Raw genomic sequence first — 18,252 nt, 5'->3', positions numbered from 1 at the left:
GGTCAGCACAGCATCCTTTGGAAACCAGCTAATGAACTGGTCAGGGTTGTTGTTGCTGAGTGGACACTGTGCTGGAAACCTTATTTACCATTAAAATCCACATTCACCCCACAACCTTCACTTAAAACAACAAAAACAACCAAACCACACAAAAAACAAATTTCCAACAAAATCAACACAACACAGAATAAAAATTAACAATTTACACAAAATCCACTCCTCAACCCTTCATCACATTTACAACAAAAATTCCCCAGGATCATTCTACTCTAGAACACTTAACACTATTCAGTACTTGATTCTGCAGTCCCAAAAAGAGGTGGATTACAGCATACCTGACCTACCTCTGAAGTCATGAATGTTGTAGGAAACAAGCTGCACAAAATCCTCTCTCTGTTGCCCTACTTCTGGCCTGAACTTGCAGTGAAGCTGTTGGTGATGGTGGGGCTGACTCATCCAAAGGTGGGCCTGGAGAAAAGCTACTGGACATCAACAATGTTAATTTATCCATTCCAGGGCACCAGAGTGTGAATGTAAAAGATTTGTCTTCTCCGGAGCTGCTGCTTGCCCAAATGATGGATAGTGTGAGGCCCTGGGTAGGGGAGATGCTCTGTGTGATGGACTTCCCAGCAAACTGACACTTGAGGGGGTGAGAGAGGCTGGAGGGGTGCTGTGGAATGGTTTGGGGTTTGCATCAAAGATGGATGGGGCTTGGAGTAGCCTGGTCTGGTGCGAGGTGTCCCTGCCTATGCAAAAGTGTTTGGGACTGGATGATCTTTAATGGCCCTCCCAACCCAAACCACTCCATGATTCTTTGACAGACAGCCCTCTCTTTGCCACATCTAAAGGAGATTGAGCTTGCTGGACACCCAGTGCTATGCCTGGTGGGAGCAGGATATGGATGGCCCCATCTGCTTCTGCTGCACCATTAAAAGCTGGTTTAATTTGTGCTGTCGTGACCCTTCAGACCCATGGAGCATCCAGTTTGTTTTCTGAAGAGCTAAGATGGGCTCGGTGTTGCTTTTGCAGTCTTTGTGCTCCATGAACTCCTTGAAATGCAGCCAAAAGTCTCAAGCAGAGTGCTTGTCCCAAGTGTGCCAGGAAGCAAGCGGAGAGAACGTGCTTCTTCCTTAACTTTGACTCCTGTCCTGTGCTCCTGGGTGGATCCGATTTACTTGCATGTTGAACACACCACACGCAAAGCCCTCCTTTAATGCAGGGAGCAGATGAAGTTATGCCCTGTAACTTCCAGTTTAATAGCTTGGAGTGGCCCTGATTTCCAAGCCTCAGCTGGAGAGTGGAGCTCACATTGCCACAATTTATGAGCCGTGGGTGAGCGCAGTTATTGCTACAGTAGTCTCAGCTGATGAGCTGCTCACCAGACAAACTGGAGGCTGCTACTGCTGCTTTTAGAGCTTTCTGGGGGAAAGATGATGGATTGATCTAAGGCCTAGCACAATCTTGGCCTTGGATCAGCATCAGGCAACTGAGAGTGCAGCACAAACCAGTGTGGGTGGAACCTGTTGCCTCTCTTTAGGGAGAATGTTTTCTTCCCTACTCACAAGGACTTAGCTCAGTGCCAAAAAATTTTGTGAGGGATAGCTTGGAAGTGTCTCTGTGAACAGAGATTGGTTCAACCCCCCGGTTTCTGTCCTTACTGCTCTTCTTCCTCTCTTAAAAAGTGAGAGAAGGGCCTCATGTTCCTTTCCCTATGTCCTTTTCTTGGAAAGCTTTTGCAGATGGTCCTTCTCAATGGCTCCAAATGAGGGATCATGGATATCAGCAGTGTCTGATGTTCCTCCTTGTACTGAGGGACACATGAACCTGCTTGTTCTTGCCACCAAAGCATCTCCCTGCCTTTCCAAGAGCCATTCTTGCTGGCAGAGCTGCTCATCCTCTTTGGAGTGGGATCGCTCCTCATCCCAGTGTGTTGGCGGCTCTGCCTGCACCCTCTTCTGTCCAACACTGTCTCTTTTAGACCCTGCTCTTGGTCTTCACAGCTTTGCTGAGGGAAACTTCCTTTTCCTCTCTGGGTAAGGTGTGGCAGCTCTTTGATATCCAAGTAGAAACACTGGAAGTTTTGAGCCGTGGCTTGGCCCTACTGCCTATAGCAGAGCCAAAGGGAGCTTCATTGAATCCCTGACTGGTTTGGGTTGGACGGGGCTTTTGCCCATCCATTGCCACCCCTGCCACATGCAGGGACACCTTAGACTATCCCCGCTTCCTCCAGAGTCCAGCCTGGCCTTGGACACTTCCAGGGATCCAGGGGCAGCCACAGCTGCTCTGGGCACCCTGTGCCAGGGCCTGCCCACCCAGGGAACAATCCCTTCCCAGTATCCCATCTATCCCTGCCCTCTGCCAGTGGGAAGCCATTCCCTGTGTCCTGTTTCTCCGTCCCTTGTCCCCAGTCCCTCTCCAGCTCTCCTGGAGCCCCTTTAATCCATGGAAGGGTCTCTGATGTCTCCCTGAAGCCTTCTCCTCTCCAGGCTGAACAATCCCAACTCAGTCTTTCTCCAGAGCAGAAGGGATTCAGCCCTTTAAACATCAACACCAGGCAAATGAACTGCTCTACATGGGTGAAAGGTTTGTAGGATTTTTTTTTTTTTGCCTTCAATGTCCCTGCTTGGGACTGCCTTCAATGTGCTTTGCTCCTGGCCTTGTTCTTTCTCTCAGACCATATAAATATGTATATAAATATTGCATATAATCCCTGAAAAAAGTGCTTTTCCTTTTGTGAATGTCAATCCAGTGAGCAGTGGCAGTGCAGATCCATTCTTTAGATCCCAATCTGAGAGTCTGGTGGGGGATGAAGAGAGGCTTCTGTGCTCCCCATCTCCGCACCCCACCCACACGACTGGGATGAAATGAACTGATGAGGGGGATAACTTCTTCCCCCATCATTAGGATGCAAGTGTTTGCTGAATGTGCCAGATGTTTGGCTTTCATTATCTGGAGGTTTTTTCCTTTCCAGCTCTAGTGAAAGGGAAGCCTGAGCAGGTCCAGCGGAATTCTAAACAGTTTCCTGTGTGAACGGAGAAAGCAGCATCTTTAATGAACTGCACAGGGTGACAGTGAGTCCAGCTAATGAATGCTGTGTCCCTGTTATTTTAGAGAGATGGCTGAGTGACATTTTTTCTGATTTAGAATTGCTGAATCTGTGTGGATTATCCAAATCAGAAAGGCTTTCTTTTATTTTAATATTTTATTTTAAATATCTTCTGCTTTACAGTCTGAGCTATACAGAACATCCTTTTTTTCTGAGCTATTCAGAAAATCTTACTGTTCTCTGTGTTAACAGTTTAAGGAAGTGTCTTCAAAAACAATTTTTGTAATTACTCTGGAAGAATCCAGTGAACACTTTTTTCACAGCACTGGAATCCCAGAATCACTGAGGCTGGAAAAACCCTCCAGGATCACCAAGTCCAAGCTGTGTCTGATCCCCACCTTGTCCCCAGCCCAGAGCACTGAGTGCCACGTCCAGCCCTTCCCTGGACACCTCCAGGCATGGGGACTCCAAACCTCCCTGGGCAGCCCCTGCCAAGGCCTGAGCTCCCTTGCCATGGAGAAATTCCTCCTGGTGTCCAAGCTGAGCCTCCCCTGGCACAGCTTGAGGCCGTTTCCCCTTGTCCTGTCCCTGTTCCCTGGCAGCAGAGCCCGACCCCCCCTGGCTGTCCCCTCCTGTCAGGGAGTTGTGCAGAGCCAGAAGGTTGCCCTGAGCCTCCTTTGCTCCAGGCTGAGCCCCTTTCCCAGCTCCCTCAGCTGCTCCTGGGGCTTCAGGCCCTTCCCCGGATCTGTTCTCTTCCCTGGACACGCTCCAGCCTCTCCAAGACTCTCTGGCCATGACAGCTGGACACAGGACATGGATGTGATCTCACCAGTGCCCATTTCAGGGGACAATCGCCTCCCTCCAGTAATGTTTTATTCAAAGCATTTATTATTGGTATGTGTAGAAGGAGTTGCTGAACTCTGGGTTGTAACCAGTGAGCAGTTGCATGTTCAGCTGGATTTTGTGAGAAGAGAGTTACTGTTTTACCAGTGACTGGAGCCGAGAACCTACTGGAAGTAGGAAAGACGGGAGTTGATTGCCTCAATTCAAATGCAAGTTGCATCTTGCAAGAGAGGAACCTTTATAGCTGTCCTGTTATTCTTCAATATTCTGCTCTTCCAGTCTCGATGTCAGAGTATGGCCAAAGCTTCTTCCTGGTGCTGGAAGCAAGGAGACAGCGCATATGTTCCTTGAACAGGATCCAGTGCCTTTCCACCAGAAGAGGATGGTGGAAATTCTCTTCAAATTCTCTTTAAAAGCATTTCTGCCCTGTTGTGGCAGCATGGCTGTATCTGTATGGGTCTTTAGAGAGCTGCTTCTTCCCCAGGAGCAGGGAAAACTCCATTATTTTTGTGTTGGATATACAGTACTGGTGTATGTGCCCTCACCACCTGTGATTTCTCCCTGTTCTGTTCCACAGCAACAAAGGGAACTCAAAGGTGGCAGATGCATCCCTTGGAAAGCAAACTCGAGGGGATCATTGTTCTCATTCAGTGCATCCTTTAGGGAAGGCTGGTTGGAATCACTGCAGTGCAGTACCATTTCTCCCCGAATAACTGGAGGAAATTAAGAGTACTTTGAAATATAATGTGTCAGAAAATGATGAGGCCTCCAGCAGTGTGAGTGCAGGAATCTTATCTGTGCCTGTCTCATAAGTCAGAGCTCCTGGAACAGCTTTGTGCAGCGTCCAGCTCAGCTCCTCAGTCTTCCAGACCAGCTTCATTAGGAACATGACATTTTAATGCACTCCAGTGGGTTTCCATAACTCGGATAAGATTGGGTATGAAATAGCAAATCAATGAAGGTCACTTTGGTGTGGAGGTGACATTACCAGGCCTGGACATAGATCCTGTGTGCCCCATGGCCTTGCCGTGCCAGCTCCTCAGAAGCTCCTTAGTTTGGGATAGGTATGACCTCCAATCCTTTTTGTTGAGAAGCTGCAACTTCAGGAAAGGTTGGACTTGATAATCTTGGAGGTGTTTCCCAGTCTGTGATTCCGTGAAGAGAGTTTGGTCCTTTGGATTTTCTTCAAGACAGGTGTGCAAGTGTTTGGATTAAACAAAAGCAGGAGGACACAAAGGGAAGGGCAGTAAATATGAAATGAATGGGAAGAAAGGAAGATGGGGGAAGAAAGAGAAGTTAAACCTGTGAATAAACACAGAAGCAGGCTGGGCTGCATAGATGAGTTTTATTCCTTCACAGGAATGTTGTGAGGTGCACAGCATGTGGTTGCTGGAAGCTGGATGGGAATTGCACAGAATTGGAATGATTTTGTTTCATAATCTCTTTTGGAAATGACAAGAAAGCCATCAAGTTCACCCCATGTTCATAGAAATCCATTATCCTTTTAATGCCATGTTTTGGAATGTGTTGACTGTGTTGAGGTAAGAAGTGGAAAGAAAATTCAGTGTTTAGTGTCCAATATATGTAATAAATGCTAGAGTATTTACTCTTGTCTGAGGGGAACTGAAAGAGAGTTTATTTAATGCTTTGAAATCTATCTCTGCTATTGACGCAAATCATCTGACTTGGAGTCCTTAAGTGATTTTAAGTATTAGTGTTAAAATATCAGAAATAAACCTTGCAGAAATAGCAAATGTTTTGTAAAATATGATAATTTTATATATATAATCTTTATTGCCATGTGATCACTGCTTCTTTCTTTGAGCAGCTTCTTCATGTGGTGCTCAGACCTCACCCCTCTCTCAAAAATAATTTTGGAACTGGAGGGTTCTTTTTGTTTGGTGGAAGGAGAACTTTTTTACTGATACTGGTTTCATGTCCCAGCTGCAAACCCCAAGAAATCAGGGTTCATGTGTTCTCATAGGAGTTCGGGAAAAAGGAGGATGGGATTCTGCATTTTGGAACTAATTAGTCCTATAAAATTAATGGAAAACCGTATTTCTTGAAAAATGTGTACTATAGGAAGCAACATAACATCTGTTGCTTTCCAGAAGAGGATTTTGGAGCAATTACTGTCATTTCTTTAAAAAATGGTTCCCCTTTTGCTCAATTACTAACAGTGAAGTATCATTAAATAGACAAATTCCTTGAAATACAACTCAATGATTTTTAGTGATATTGAGGGTTTGAGAATATATAAGAATAAGGATGAGCTTGAGGGAAAGGAAAAGCCAATAAAATTGCAGTTTATTCTTACATGCCACACACTTGTTATAAATTTCTGGCTTGCAGATAATTCATCATATTCAGTGATCAATATTTTATAAAATAAACAGAGAAAAGCTGGAGCTTTGGCAAGTTTTGGAGAGGCCAACTAAATTTAAGAACAGAACCTGAGCGTTTATTGCAGGAATAGTTGCAGTATTTCAGAACTCACTGTCGAGTAGGCACGTAGAGCTTTCTCTGACATGTTTTACATTAATGAAAGTCATGAGTATATTTAAATTATTGATTTAATTACATCTTAGGTACCTTGAAATGGAGTTACTTCTGTGATGACTGCTCTTCGTTCTTACTGCATGGATTATTCCTGAGGTATTGATGAGTTCTGGGGAAGGAGGGAAGGGCTGGTGGCTCCTGTTGTTTTTTAAAGGGTAGGTCTGGGATAAGTGCTGGCCCCAGGAGTGTTTCAGAGCTCTTCCCATGCTCTGAATCATCCCACTTACTGTTCTCCAAGGCTTTGTTTTGCTCCCAAAGGTTTTATTATTGCAGCAGTTGATGTTTTGTGTCATCTAGACAGAAGTGCAGGATAACCCTCCCCCAGGGCAGGTAGGAATGCAGGTGGCTCCGTGTTCTGTGCAATTGTTTTCAATGGCAATTAAAAATTCCCAGAGAACTAAGGAACTCCAGGATGCTGGGCCTAAGGTTTTGTAGAGCCTCTGCCTCTTTATAGGAGTAGCAGTCCTTCACCTTGAAAACATTTCTGTTCTCAGCCTTTAAAGGCATTAGGCACTGGATGGATTCTGTGCCCCAGCATTCCTATTGTCTCATCCAGACCTAGAGTACTGCTGATGGAACTCCTGGTGTGATTTTTTCCTCTTGCATTTCAGCATTTTTTATCCATTACTTCTATTTCTTTTGTGACTCTTAAAGAGTTTTGAAATTAAAGTAAATACTTTATCCTTCAGAGGAATGGGAATGTTTCCTTGCTGCTTCCCTGCTTGTTGTTCTCTCCCAGCCGGAGGGGCTGGAGCATGTCCAGGGAAGGGAACAGAGCTGGGGAGCTGGGAAAGGGGCTCAGCCTGGAGCAAAGGAGGCTCAGGGCAACCTTCTGGCTCTGCACAACTCCCTGACAGGAGGGGACAGCCAGGGGGGGTCGGGCTCTGCTGCCAGGGAACAGGGACAGGACAAGGGGAAACGGCCTCAAGCTGTGCCAGGGGAGGCTCAGCTTGGACACCAGGAGGAATTTCTCCATGGCAAGGGAGCTCAGGCCTTGGCAGGGGCTGCCCAGGGAGGTTTGGAGTCCCCATGCCTGGAGGTGTCCAGGGAAGGGCTGGACGTGGCACTCAGTGCTCTGGGCTGGGGACAAGGTGGGGATCAGACACAGCTTGAACTCCATGGGCTGAGAGGACTTTTCCAAACTAAAAGATACTGTGATTCTGAGGTTGGTGTATGAAGTTTCAACAGAAAGGATGATTGTAGACATCTGCAATGTCTTTGGTGATTTCACAGAGAACTTATTCTGAAATCATCCAGTGGCACCCCCTGCCATGGCAGGGACACCTTCCACTATCCCAGGCTGCTTCAAGCCCCAAAGTCCAACCTGGCCTTGGACACTTCCAGGGATCCAGGGGCAGCCACAGCTGCTCTGGGCACCCTGTGCCAGGGCCTGCCCACCCTGCCAGGGAAGGATTCCTTCCCAATATCCCATCTATCCCTGCCCTCTGGCACTGGGAAGCCATTCCCCCTTGTCCTGGCACTCCAGACCCTTGTAAATTGTCCCTCTCTATCTTTCTTGTAGCTCCTTCAGGTCCTGGAAGGAATAACACAGCTTCTCCTGCTGGCTTTAATTAAACATGAACATTTAATGCTACCTATGGCTTGACTGATGCACTTTTTCCTTCCTTCTCTACTTCCTGAGATGGAAATGCAGCTTGGGGGAGAATCTGGCACTTGTACTTCTGAGGAGGTGTCTGGAGGAAGAGGAAAATACTTGAGGTGGCGTTCAGGACGCAGCTGAATGGATGGGCTTCCCTTGTTGTTGTTCCCTAAGTGAGTTTTGCAGGACAGGCTGATGAAGGGGATGCAGCACAGGAATTTCTTCTGAAATCCTAACCCGCATCTTCCAGCCTGTCTGTCCATGTGTCCAAACACTGCCCAGTGGAAGTGGGGGCTGGAAAAGGAAAAGGTTTCATAAGTGTAAGGGCAGTAAATCATTGCTTTGCAAAAACACCTTTTCAGGCCCATTTCAAAGACCTTAAGCCATCCCTACATTAAAAATGCACCTCCCATTGGCTCCTTAGCTTTGACTAATGGAGCTTTCCCAGTGGAAGAATGTTCCAGTGGAGCATTCTTGTTACAGACAAGAGGAATGTGAGCTCTTGCTGTAAATGACAACCTTAATCAATCTGAGTATGCAATTTATCTAATTACAACTGGAGATTATTAGGTTTTTAGGTAATCCTTTAAATTAGATCAGAAATAATTTTGATGATGTCTTTCAAATGGAATTTTGTCTCCTTGCCTAGAAAAATGAGGGGTTCTGTAGTCCCAAGAGCTGCTCCCAGATATTCCTGTTGCAATTCCATATGTTGTAGCTCCTAAGAAAATGTGATACATTTATTTTTGAGGCAATATGTGTTGTTCCAAGCACTATGCCCTGTATTTACATGAAGTTATGGAGTGAATCTTCTATTTGGATGTTGCCAGGTGGCTTTGTGGCTCACAGTGGAAGCAGGTGGTTAAATCCTTGTTCTATATCTGTGCACAGCAATCTGAGAAGCTCATTTAGAAACCCTTCTGCGCCTGAGCTCTCTATTTTGTTATTTTTCCTTCCAAGTGGTTTCTAATTTTGCAGGAAAATTATTTTGATGAATTTAATAGGGTCTCCTTCAAGGTGGGAGTGAGGAGGGCACAGGAAGTGAGGATGGCAGCAGGGATGGTGCCTCCCCCTTCACTTTGTGATCCCCTCTCTTCCCTTTGCTCTGCACACCCAAATTCTCTCCCTGAGACGGTTTTAGGCTCCAACAACAGCTTTTGCTTCCTTCCAGGATCTCGGTGCAGTTCATACAATATACAGCAGACTCCTATTAATAGCCATGCTATTTTTCCTGGCCAGATCTGAGTGCAAATTGCACTCCCATTTCTGCAATTCAGGTCCCCTGTATCCCGTGTTCCCCTTCTGCCTGTCTAGGAGCTGATTTTGGTGTTGGTGAGTCCTGTCTTGGGCTTCCACACGGGAACTGGCTGCAGTCATGGGAATACAACATTTAAACCACACTGCAGCAGCTCCTTTCTTTGCTTACTTTCAGTTGTATTTGTGTTTAACCCAATTTATTTGTTTTCTGCCCCCAAAGTGGGTTCTGCAGATGCTAATCACAACATCCTGCAGTTGTGAATCCTCCCCCGGGGTACAGACACTCTCCTCCTCCCCCTAATTGGGACTGGAATTCAAATAGTGCTGCAAGAAGCCATAGCTGGGGTTATCACAAGCTCACTTTTCCCTGCGTGTTACTCAGACAGTGGGGTTTGCATTTAAAAGAAAGAAAAAAAGGAAAATAAAATAAACCCTGTGGATGCTGCTGCTGCTACAGCGTCTTATCTGTAAAATGATGATGGTTGCACACCTTTTGGCTCTTATCCATCCTGTTGGTAAGAACTGGAACATTTTTATCTGTCCTGTGACTTGTTTAATTTGGGAATTTTGGTGCTTTTTTTTTGGGGGGGGAGGGGTGTTAGGTGTTGATGTCACATAGGAAGCAGGTGTTTCAGTAAATCCTACTTTGCATTTCAGAAAATCCTGTTTTGGCAGGGATTTCTCTTGAAGACCCAGCGATGTGGAATCGTGTTTATTCTGGTGTTCTGAGACCACTGAGCACTTAAGTACCAACTGATTTTGGGCTGGATGCTCAAAAATCCCTTTTCAGAGAAATGGCTGTACATTACCTGGAGTTTTTGCTGTAGGTGATCTATAAATTCTTGAATTTCCTTGTCATTTTGTAGCCTGGGATTAGCACAAGGCTTGAAAAACTGGATGAGGAAGATGAGCTGCCTTCCTCCTTCAGTCCTTGCAGCACCTGAGGGTGACAGGCAGTGCCCTGGGTCACCTCCCTGAGGTCACTCTGCTTCCTCTGCTGGGGGTGGTTCTGTTTAGAATTCTGTGTATTCTTCGTGAAAACCAATTTGCACAAATAGGGGTGGTAGCTTCCCCAGGGGTATTAAATGCAGCCTGAGGCTCAGGTACTGCCTGGCTCTTCCCAGTTTGCTGACTGGAGTTGTTGGGAGGAGCTTTGGAGCGAACCAAACCTTAGTGGTGCCATTCACCTCAAAATATCAGGGGCCTCATCAGGATTAATTCAAATCACACGTTGCAATCCATTGGTTTGGGGACTGTCAGAGTCTTCCTCACAAAACATCACCTGCAATTTTTCAAGCCCTATCTAGCCTTTGTCTTCTGTGGATCGCTGCCCAGTAGGTGGTGATGCAGCTGTATGCTGAGTTAATCCTAAATTTTTCAAAGGTTACCACTTTGGAGCGGTATTTTTTAAAAGAGAGTTATTTAACAGCCTGATAAATGTTAGTTTTAGTCTGTAGAGCAGCAATATTGCTTAATCAGTTGCTCTATAAATTAATGAAGGCTTGATCTTTTCCCATTCTCAATACATTGCTTTTAGTAATCCCATTAATTCCCAAAGGCTGGGAAGAAACAAATTATAGCTTTTCAGGATTTATGAGTTTGACATTTTGCAGATCCTGCTTTGTGCTCTTGTATTTTTGGACAGAAGTTTTAACTTCTGGGAAACTCAGTGATTCACTGACAAATTCCAAATAAACCCAAGTTGCCATGGGGTTGTGGTGAGGTCTCCTTTGGTGCTTTTGTCTGGTTTCTGAGCTCTTCAGGCTTCAGTCAGCAGGTTAATTGGTTAGTGAGAATAAAACAAATATCAGCATTTTCATTGAAGTCCAGATTTCTGGAGCTCCTTGGTTTTACAACTGGGCCTGACTCCCATGCAGGCAGCTAAGAAAACGAGAAGCTGCTGTATAGATAATATAGAGGAGAATCCAGGGTTAAATTGCTTTGTGCACACTCTCCTCTGGAACAAATACATGAGCCTTACTGGGAGAATTCACCTACTGAACTCAAGGAATGTTTTCCTGCATTAATTAGGTCAAGAATACACCACAGAGTTAAGCAGGCAATGCTTGGGGGGTTTTATAGGGCAAATGTGGCAGAGGAAAAGGTGAAAACTGCTCCCTCAGCCTTTGGCCAGGGTGAGGCAGGAGCTGAATACGAAGGTTTGAGAAGGCTGGGCTTAAATCCCGTCCCTTTAGGGCCTCAGACTTGGTGTGAGAGTGACGTGGCAGAGAGGTGATATGCTCAGGAGTGAATTAATGTCTCAAATGTACGTGTTGCCATTTGTCACAGTGATTATCTTGTCTTTTCATTGTAAAACCAACAAGATGCTTTAAAAGGCTTTGGGGACAAGCCCAGAGAGGGAATCTAAAGGCAAACTTTCCATCCCTGCTTTTCAGTGCTGTCAAAGCAACATCCAAGCTTCACAGCCACCCTTCAGGTTTTTTGGGGCAGCTGATTTCTCTGGTTTTGTCTGCTGAGAGTTGATTCTTCTGGCTTCTAGTTTTCTTGGTCAGTTCCTGCAGGTTTTAAAATTTATTTCAAAGGAAGGGACTGAGCAGGGAATAATATGAGTGACTGTGAAGGGCAGGTTTGTATCCTTGGAGAGAAACCTACTGGGCCAGTTAAGAATGGAATGACAGAAACCGGTGGCAGCTTCACTCTACTCCTCTCCCCAAAACCCCAAACAGGCGGAGCGTGCTGGGAAGTTTGGTAGGGCTCTGTCTCTTTAGCTGTGGGAGAAGGGAGGAGACAGTCTGATATCTTAATATTAAAAGAAAGATACTTAAAGTATGAGTTGGAAACCTGAATTCCTTCTGCTGTGAGAAATTTTTAAAGAATTTTTAAAAACTCTGGAAGTTTGGATTCCTGCTGAAATGTGGTGATTGCTCTAACGGGCAAGAGAAAGAAGTGGTAGCCTTTTAAAGGAGATTTTGCCTCTTGATTTTATGTGCATGAAAAAATCAGGGAATGTGAAGTGTTGTAAGTGAAGTTTGAAACACTGCTGTGTTTACCTGAACTGAAATTTTAAGGGAAGAGTAAAATTTCCACTCGAAGTAATTCCTACTCCTATGAAATGTGATAAGTTTTCAGTTTCTGTATTCATAGCTTCTTGGGGCTTTTCATTTTTGTGTCTGTCATAGTGTGAACAGAATCTAATTCAAGTCTTAGAAATGTAGGTCTGTGTTAATCTGCTCTTTTTCTCAAGCTCCTAAAATCTCCTGTGTTACTTGTTACTCCATCATGTGGCAATCAGCCTTTGGAATACAAATGCAAAATTAAACCCAGCTTAATTTGCATTTAGAATTGATAAATGCTGCTCAATATGCTGGTTAAAGTATAAAAAGGAAGCAGCAAACCCTTTTCAGTCTTTCCCCTCCCAACCTGAAATTGTAGAACTCAGACTTCAAAGCAGTTGGGACTCAACTTCTAATGAGCAAAATAAGATTGTTTCCAAAGTTGTTTTTTCCTTCAGTTGCAAGCATGTGTTTGTTTGTTTGTTTGTTTTTTTTAATTGGAGGATTGCAGAAGCAATTAAACAGTACTTTTTCTCTGGTTTTTGATGTTCCTATCTCATGTAGCTGAAATTTGGGTATCAGAGCGGGTTTGTTGTGGATGTAACTTGACAGAGAGCTTCTATCTAGAAAAAATAAGAAATGAATTAAAGTGAGTCTCCTAGCTAATGCTTTTTCTGCTTGCAGTTTAATTAATTAAAAAACTGGTTTAAAGCCAAATCCCTGCATCCTATGAAAAGTGTTCTTTCCAGTCTTAGTGGATATTTAAAATAGCTTTCCCCCCCCACGTGTTTGAGGGGGAGAGGTGTGGTTTTGATGAGGTTTTTTTTAATGATGTTAATGACTGAAACTTTTGTATTTGGGATGGGTGAAATTTCCCTCTTGCTGGGCTGGAGCAGCCCTGGTCTTCAGGCTTCACTTTTGTGGGTGTGAGGAATGTGGAGACAGGTCTTGCTGAAAGCATCAGTGTGTAGGTGAGTTTACTGGCATTTCACATGTATCTGAAATATTGAGGAAGCCCGGTGATGATTTGGGTCACTGTGGTTGCAGATGGAATCAATAGCAGAGACTTTGATGAGTGCAGTGACTTGGAGGTTTTTAGGGGTGAAGGCTTCAGGGGTTGCAGTGACACCGTGGTTGCTTCAGGTCCTTGAAAAGAACAACTTGAGCTAGCCATGGTGGGAATATGGAGGCACAGAGGAAGATAAAGCTCAGCTTCCAGCACTTCCCTGGAATGCTGGAGTCTGCAGAAGTTAAATAGCAGTATGTAGAGCTCTGTGCAACCCCCATGTGTATAAATCACCCCAAAGCACAGCAGTGCAATCCATCAGCATGGAGTTTGCCCAGAGAACACTATGAGAGACTTAGAAATGTGTGTTCATGGGAAGAGAGAGCTACAGGCATTTCTGCAGGTAATTAGGTGAGTCTCAGACAACACACACGCACGAACTCAAAAAATGTGTTCTGCGAGTGCTTTTCACCTGCAGCTCTCAGACAACAGCACCAGATGGTCAGGTAATAGGAGAAAATCTGGCCATGTATTCCTTGTATGCCTGAAAGCCTGGATTGTGTCCTGAAGGAAATGCAGTCTGCTCAGCGCAGCATACGTGTGTTTATAAACATTCCCCAGGCTGTGCCTGGGAGCAGGGGCTGATGGCAGGGCTCCTTCCCAGCTCCAGCCCAAGTGCCTCCTCTGGGAAGGGTGCAGGCAGCTGAAGGTTTGCTTTAAAAATGAAAAAAAAAAATGCTTTGGTTTCTTTGGCATTGTGTCGTCTGCCGGCTTATCATCATTTATCAAAGGGTTAATTGGTTTCTAAGTCTTGAGTGGTTGATGCACCTGGTTTCTTCCTCAAGTGTCATAAATATGAGCCTAAATCTATTGAGCACATTAAAAGAAGCAACAATGAATTAATCCAGAATTAATATTCTTGTTGTGAGCAGAGCTTTATTTTGCTCTTGTGGGCTTCTTAAGTGTGTGTACCCTGATTTCTCCAAACAATAACTGCATTTATACTCCCCATTTTTCATGCACAGGTTATTGCTTTGTTGTAGCCAAACTTTATTAGTCTTATTAATAAGAGAACAGTTTGGAAAAGGACATGAAACTTATTGAACCGATTTGTTTGTTCTGATTTTTTTTTATTGTATTTCAAGGTATTGACTTGCAGTTACAGCGTATTTTTATTTGTTTGCCCTTTACTTAATACTTTGGCATTAGCATTAGCATTGCCAAAGTCAGCAGCTGGATGGATTTAACCCTTGGCTTCAGGCTTTTGGGGTTTTCACCTTGTTGGCTTCCTGCCATGCAGCTCTTTAAAGATAAAACCCCAAATGTCTGGTGGTCCCTTCCTTCTGCACCTGCTTTCAGCGACTGATTGAGATGCAGCAGCTGGGTTGTAATCTTAATTACAACATACTCTTAGCTGACCTCAAAAGGTTTTCTCATCCCTTTCTGGAGACAAGACACAGCTTTGAGACCTTTTCACAGAGGTGAGGAAGCTGCTGTAGCTGAAGAGCTGCTCTGCTGATCAATACCACCAGAGGTGTGTGCTTGGCTCCTGGATTTCATTGATTGCCTCAGGTTTCTCCAGGTGTCTGGGGTGTGGTTTTTTCCCTCACCACTTTGTGGTCTCCCATTGCTTCCAGGCAAAGGCTTCCTGTAACTAGATTTGAGCTTTCCTGTTCTTCTGTCAAATTTCTCTGAAGCCAAAACTCACCTTAAGGTCTTGAAGATGCTGCTCTCGAGCCCAGTTTTTGCAGGATTTTTTTTTTTTTTTTTTTTCAGTTTTGAGGGCTTGGCCAGTCTTTGAGTCTATGGACTGGACAAGTTGGTTTGAAATGTGGAAATTCAGGAACATGAAGATTACTGGGCAGACTCAGGAATTCTACCACACACATCCATGATTTTTGGGGGGAAGGTGGTTAGAGTTTTTCCTGCTGTTGCAGAGTTTTCCAAGCTAATTCAGGGTTACAGCCTAAAACCAGTTAATGAGCATCAATGCAGACTCAGCCACCAGTGCTTCAGGTGAGGTGCTTCTCTCTTGCTTTGTTTACAGTAATTGTCACCCTGGGATATCCCTGCCACTGGAGGGTTCTTGTTGTCCCCACAAATTCCCACCACTGGTTTGGAGCTGGAGCATCAAGTGTGCTGGCTTTGGTTATGGCTGAAAAAGATTGAAATATTGTTCCCTAATGAGATAAATTGGGATTTGGCTGAGGTTGGAAATGAACTGTGAAATCCATGTAGATTGGATGGCTTCACCCATCCCCCTCCAGCATTCCACAGAAACCTAATTAGTTCCTTTAAAAAGGAACCTAATTTCCTCTGTTACTGTAATCAGGGGGTTGGGTTTTTTGCTTTTACTGGGAATAACAGGTTGTGAAAAGGAAATACCCATACGAGCGTTGTCTTGGATTTTGCACAAACCTAATTGAATCTGCTAATTTAAATCTCATGCAAGGAGGCTGTGGTAATAAAAGTCCTCCTGCAAACTGTGTGGCAGAGCCAGCTAGGATTTGTGGATTTGTTGTTTGGATCTTCATCCTCGTGGAAATAAGGTGCTGCTCCAGGAAAGGCAGAACCAAAAAAACAATTTTTTTTCTTTCCCAGTTTCCATCTGTTAGTTTTTAACATAGTTTTATTGATGCACTTCTTCAAATAGCATCTTGTGTTTGCAGTATGAAGTTGAGTCACCATCCCTGAAGGGATTTAAAAGCAGTGTGGATGTAGCACAAGGGACATGGGTGGCCTTGGCAGTGCTGGGCGAAAGGTTGGACTTGATGATCTTTGAGGGCTTCTTCAAACTGAGCCCTTCTGGGATGTGATGCTGTAAGAATGCTCAAAACTGATGGTTATTTAAAAGAAAATATTATTTTAGGGGAAACCTTTGGAGTGGTTGTTCCTCCAAACTGTAGAAATGGATGTCATGCTTCCTTGTCATCACAGATCCTGCTTTTCCGGAATTTTGTTACAGTTGTTCAGGTTGTTGTTACTTCCTTCTTACTATTTTGTAGTTCTCAGACCCAGGTGCTATTTTCTTACAGTATTTTTTCCAGCTACCTTAATTCTCCTATAAATATTGATTCTTCAAGTTACATCTCTTTTTGAATTCTCATCCTGTTTTTTTTTGTGGAGAATGTCTGCCTAATGCACATTTGGGTTACTGCACTTCTGGAAAGATCCTCCTGTCTCTGGAAACTCTCAGCTTTGGGTACATTTCTTGCTTCAGATTTTGGGTTGAAGTGGTTTTGGGTCTGTGTGGTGGTTTCACATTGATTGACATTTGGGGAAGATTCCAATCCACCCCAATTGGAATGCTTCTCTTGTTTTAAGGCTCCTGGCTTTTGTGAATAACTTTCCCAGAAATGTGATTTTTTATAAAAGGGAAAAGAAGAGAGGGGAGGAAAATACAGGGATTATATTTAGGAATATGCCATTCCTTGGAAAAGCAGCTGTCCACCAATGTACAATCATGTGCATCAACCTCAGATTCATCCAGGTTTGTTTCCCATGGACTCGCCACCCCTAGCAGTGTACAAGGCCAGGCTCGATGGGGCTTGGAGCAACCTGTGGTAGAGTAAGATGTCCCTGGGGTGGAACTGGGTGAGTTTTAGGGTCCCTTCAACCCAAACCAGTCTGTGTTTCCATAATATCACATGTGTGAGATAAGAGGAACAACTGCATTTTTGAGCAGAATTTGTGTTCCCTGCACAAAGAGCAGAGACAGAAGGCAAGTCCAAACTTTTCAGTATTTTTAGGAAAGGAAATAAAAAAGCTGCACTCTGAGCTGTCTCTGAGGGCTTGTTTGCTGTTCCTGTAGATAATGCTCAAATTAAGTGGTGATCACTCTTGACACAAGTAAATACATACCCCAGCCGCTGCACTGCAGAAAAATTTGGCAGAAGGGGATTTTTTTGTGTTCATGAAAAGCACATCTCTTGTAGAAAGACAATATTTTCTGGATGAAATGGGTTGGTGCTTGTGGAGGGGGTAAGATCTGTTCCTCTCTGCTATGTCTGTTCTTGGTTTGTTGTGAGTGTACAGAACAGATCTGAGCCTGTACGTTGTGTTTAATCAGCAATCCCAACCATCAGCTGCTTTATAGCTCTCATTTCCAGTTAATGTTTTTGGATAGATGTATCACCTGGTAAATCTGCAAATAAAGCAAAGCTTCTCCTCATGCAGATGGGGAAAGCGCAACTAAACCTAAATACAATGTTTCAGATAATTGTGTTAAAAGAACCCTTTGGGCAATGATCTATATCCCCAGTAGCCACAAGCATTTCCTGACAAGAGAAAGCTTTTTCTTTGGAATTTTGCTGGTTGAAAATGCTGCATCTCCTCTCTCAATAATTCTTGGAAGATTGAAAAATACAGTGGGTGCATGTTAGAGGAGATATAGTTGAAACTAGAGATTAAATGGAAGGGATTATACTTTTACGGGGTCTGTATTTGATTTATACATGTAACTCTTTTGGGGAGTGAGAGACACGTTCCCAGAAAAAAAAAAACATTTATTAATTTCAGTCGTTGGGCTTTTCCTTGCAGCATATGGAGGTTTGATTTGGTACGGTGCTGACACTGTTGTGTTGTTCATATTCATGAGCTGCCTTACTGGGAATACATTCAGACAGCCTGAATTTTCTTGTCCCTGAGCAGTGTGTTGTGTTGGGGGTTTCTCCAAAGTCCTCACTCCTTAATGCTCACCGTGAGAGTTGTATTCCTTTCTCACAGAATCCCAGGATGGCTGAGGCTGAAGGGAGCTCAGTGGGCAGCTGGTGCGACCTCCCTGCTCCAGCAGGGCCATCCCAGAGCACAGGGCACAGCATTGTGTGCACACAGCTCTGGCACAGCCCCAGGCAGGAGAGCCCACAGCCTCTCTGGCCAATGTGTTCAGGGCTGGGCACTGCCCAGGGAAGAAGTTGTGCCTCCTGGC

General features: G+C 44.4%; 1 protein-coding gene across 5 annotated transcripts in view; it reads left to right on the top strand.

The window, feature by feature from the left end:
* The window catches only part of PCDH15 (protocadherin related 15), a 538,462-nt gene that overhangs the window by 221,633 nt on the left and 298,577 nt on the right, over window positions 1-18,252 (top strand). The window lies entirely within an intron of this gene.

The sequence above is a fragment of the Parus major genome, chromosome 6, assembly GCF_001522545.3.
Source record: "Parus major isolate Abel chromosome 6, Parus_major1.1, whole genome shotgun sequence".
NCBI classification, from domain to species: domain Eukaryota; kingdom Metazoa; phylum Chordata; class Aves; order Passeriformes; family Paridae; genus Parus; species Parus major.
Note: the sequence above shows the minus strand (reverse complement) of the source record. Positions and strands in the feature narration are given on the sequence as shown.